Genomic DNA, 5,000 nt, shown 5'->3' on the forward strand with positions numbered 1-5,000 from the left:
AGAGAGAGAGAGAGAGAGAGAAAGAGAAGAAGAAGCAGAAGAAGAAGAAGAAGAAGAAGAAATCAAGCACACGATATTGAAGACAAAATTAATCATGAATAAACTTATGAAAAAGTATAAACAACCCCCCACCCCCCTGCCCCCATCCCCCCCCAAAAAAAACGAAAGAAACGGAAGAGCCCTTCGAAGGGGGAGGCAGGGGGAGGTCAGCCCCAGGTGGCGAGGGGGGGTGCCCATCGCTGCCGCCGAGGAGCTGGAGGCAACGAGGCCCACGTCAGGTGTCCTCAGGTGATCAGCATCCTTTTTATGACGAGAGGAGAAAAAGAGGACAAATTTGAGGGCTGCGGGGTGGGGGGTGGGGGGTGGGGGAAGGGACAGGAAGAGAATGAATGAACGAAGACAGAATGGGAGAATAGGGGTTGATACGGAGGGAAATCTTAAAGAAAAGAGAAAGAAAAATGATTGATTCATGGTAGGTATCCAGATATTAAGAGTAATGTTCGCCATAACAGTTTGACGAATATGAACACCATACATTATTTTTATCAATAATAATCATTATTAATAACGATAGCAGTGTTACTAATGTCTATGCTCAGTCATTATTATCTTCATGGCTACTATTACTCTACTGTTGTTAATGACGTGATATTAATGAATATAAAAGTAATAATAGTCTATATCATCATTACTGTAAGTATTATAGAACCACCGCCGTTTGAATTATATTTCCTTCCATCTCATTTTCACAGTAACTGATAGATACTGATAGACATGATTTTGGTTTGATTTGAACAGAGACTTTTTTTCGTTTCGAGACTTATAAATATATTTATAAATGACCTGTTTTTGATCTCGGCTTATCATATATAATTCTGTTTCATTATACCCAAAACTAGAGAGATATACACTATACTACAATGTACAAGTAGATATGGTATGAATCACACATTTATTAATAAAGAATTACTAATTATTGAAAAGTTTAAAACAAAGTAAAAAAAAAAAATACATTTCATTTCCACAACACAAACCCTAATGAAATATATTAACCCTTTACAAACGCCGCATTTGACTATCAAAAAAAAAAGTTACAGTTTACCAATTTCCTTAATTCAACGGAGTTCTGGATGCCCAAGTACCCCCGAAGGAAGCAGGGCCATTTGTCTTAAAAGCAGACCATTTAACTTCATTACAGGATGGGAGGTTGGAAGGGGGTGGGGTGGGGGTGAGTAAGATGCGAAAGAATGCAGGATGGAGGAAAAGCTATTCTTTTTGTGTTTATTATTATTATTATTATCATTATTATTATTATTATTATTATTATTATTATTATTATTATTATTATTATTATTATTTTTATTATTATTATTATTATTATTATTATTATTATTATTATTATTATTATTATTATTATTACTATTTTCATTATTATTATTATTATCATTATTGTTATTATTATTACTGTTATTCTTATTTTTAGTATTATTACCATTATTATTGTTATAATTATTATTATTATTATTATTATTGTTATTATCATCATTATTTTTTCGTTATTATTGTTATTATTGTTATAATGCTTATTATTGTTGTTATTATTATCGTTATTATTATTACTATTATTATTATTATTATTATTATTATTATTATTATTATTATTAGCTTTAGCATTATCATTAATATTTTTACTATTCTTATAATTATCATTATAATTTTTACTATTCTTATAATAATCATTATTATTGTTATTATTATCACTATTGTTATTGTTATTATTGTCATTATTGTTATCATTATTATTATTATCATAATAAAGTTATTATCATTATTATTGTTGTTTTGTTGTATTGTTATGATTATATTATAACCATCATCTTCTTTATTATTATTGTTATTACTATCATCATCATCATCATTATTATTATTGTTGTTGTAATCATTGCCATTATTATTACTATTATCAGTATCATTATTATTATCATTGTTATTACTATTATTATTATTATTAATGTATTATCATCATCGTTATCATTAGTGTCATTACTATTATTTTTACCATTTTTATTACTATCATTACAATTATAATAATAATAACAATAATAATTATTATTATTATTACCATTAGTATTATCAATATTATCATTATCATTGATTATATATATTATTGCTATTATAATAACTATCATTACTATTATTGATGTAATTACGATTATCATTATCGTTTTCATCAGCATTATTAATGTAAATTTGATCATCACAATTACTGCTATCAGTTATTCCTGGCATTATCATCACTGCTGTTATCTTTCGTCGTTGTTATCATTATCATCTAAAAGTCAGGTACTGTACTTACATTAGTTTCGGTCATTATGATCATAAATGTAATACTTTATTGAATTTGCATAATCTTCATGTTCCTATATTTTTTCTATGTTTCTCATTTTGCCCCCTCCCCCCTCTCTGCCCCCAATACCCCCCCCTTCCCCACAAGTAACCTCTCCCCCCAACCGGCGCTGCTCCCCCTCCCTCCCTCCCTCCCCTCACCGACGTTGCCCCCCTCCCTCTTCCCCACAAGTGTGCCCACAGGCCTATCACACCCACTGACCAATCACAGTGGGCGTGGCGAAGATACCACCGAAACAAGGCCACAGGAAGTTATAGGTATGCTAACTAGCATTACTAGACATCTTTCAGATCTCGTAATTTATTCTGGCCGATCCTCTTTTAACTAAATGGATCGCTCGTTTGCGTTGGGTAGGGGGGGGGGGGGTGGGGTAGGGGTAGGGGGAGGTATTTTTTGCGTGTGTGTTTCATTTTTCTTTTCTCGCTTTCTCTGTCTCTCCTTTTCTGTTTTTCTCTTGCTGGCTTTGTTCATCCTTCTCTGTCTCTCTATATTTTCGCTCTCTCTGTTTTTTTCCATCTGTGTCTCTCTATATTTCTCTCACTACTTTGTTTCTCTCTTTCTCTTTTTCTCTATATATCTCTTGTCCTCTGACCCACTCCTCTGTTTCTCTAGATCTTTCTTGCCCTCTCTTTTTCTCTCTATCTGTCTCTATATATTTCTCTCGCTCCTTTTGTTTTTCTCTGTATCTCTAATTCTCTCTCTGTTCTTCCTTCCCTGCCTCTCTCTATCTCTCTGTTCCTCTCATCTTTATTCATTATTTCTATTCCATTCTCTGTCTTTCCTGATTTGTCTGTCTGTCACTCCCCCCTCTCCCCTCTATCCCTGTTTATCTTCTTGTGCTGTCTGTTGTATGAGAAAATGTCTATGTACTATTCAGTGACCTAACTTCTAAACCACAATCACCATCACATCACCATAACCATCGAGACCATAACAATCATCATCATCTCCATTATCACTATACCATAATCGCGATCACCATACAACCACCATCTTCACCATCGTCATTATATACCACCATCATCAGTATCCCACCATCACCCTCAGCACTTTCTCACTATCACCATCACCCTCATTATCACACCGCCATCATCCTCACCATCACACCATCATCCTCATCACCACCACCACTATCATCCTCATCACCAACACCATCACCCTCATTATCACACTACCATCATCACTTTCCCACTATCACCATCACCCTCATTATCACACCATCACCCTCATTATCACACTACCATCATCCTCATCACCATCACGACCATCACCCTCATTATCACACTACCATCATCACTTTCCCACCCTCACCATCACACCCAACCCAACCCATTTCATCCAAATATAGGTTAGTCATACCAGCGCACATCGACTAAAGGACCGAGCCATTCCCACTTCCCACCAACAATGATTTAATATATAATTCGTCATCTGAAGCCGACGGACCAGTGGGCGGTACAATTATACTCGGGGCATTATAATATAGTGTAGGATGTGGGGCTCCTAGGCCTATAATTATGGCGGGGAAGGCGCGCCTGTTGAAGGATATAAAGTACGTCTGTTTGTCTGTCGCCCAACATCTCTTTGTGGGAGGTGAGGCGGGGGGGGGGGGGGGGGTCTGCAGTCCGTGTTTTTATCTTGTTCTTTTCTTCTGCTTCGTGTTCTTTTTTTTTCGTCTTCTTTTTCTTTGTCTTCTCTTTATTTTCTTCTTATTATTTTTCTTCTTTTTCTTTTTTCTTCTTTTTCTTTTCTATTTCTTCTTCTTCTTTTTCTTTCTTCTTCTTCTTCTTTTTTCTGCTTCTTCTTCTTCTTTCCTTCTTCCTTTTTTCTTCTTCTTCTTCTTCTTCTTATCTTCTTCTTTCCTTCTTCCTCTTCTCCTTCTTCTTCTCCTTCTTCTTCTTCTTTTATTTTCTTCCTCTTCTTCTTCCACTGGCATTATTCGTACCCCTTCTATCTCCCTTTCTACAAGAGGAAAAACAAATGCCACTAGCAAGGATCAACGCAACATGCATAGTGCCAATAAGAGTCACATTGATGTTAATATTGTACTGATAACAGTAATCATACAAGTCATCAAGATATTAATGTTTATAGCAATAAATCTGTCAGTGGTAATTGTGATTATGAAAATACAAATAATGTTGGTAATAAAGATGTCAGAAACTAGAATCACGATAAGGTTAATGATAATAGCAACAATAAAATAAAACTAGCAGTCATAACAACAGAATCTATTAATACCCCAAGTAGACCCCAAGTAGATCCTAAGTAGACCCTAAGTGGACCCCAAATACACCTCAAGCAGACTCTTAAGCAGATCCCGAGTAGACCCCAAGCAGAACCTTAAGTAGACTCTAAGCAAACCCAAGTAGACCCCAACCAGACCCCAAGCACACCCCATACCAGACCCCAATCAGACCCATACCAGACCCCAATCACACCCCAACCAGACCCATACCAGACCCCAAGCACACCTCAAGCAGACCCCCCCCCCCCTCCCCCAGCATAGGCCTACCGGTCGCGTGACGGGCGGGCAGGATATACGCGGTCCGGCTCTTGAAGACGTTAGCCCACAGCCGAGATGAGGCCGGAG

The sequence above is a fragment of the Penaeus chinensis genome, chromosome 41, assembly GCF_019202785.1.
Source record: "Penaeus chinensis breed Huanghai No. 1 chromosome 41, ASM1920278v2, whole genome shotgun sequence".
Lineage (NCBI taxonomy): Eukaryota > Metazoa > Arthropoda > Malacostraca > Decapoda > Penaeidae > Penaeus > Penaeus chinensis.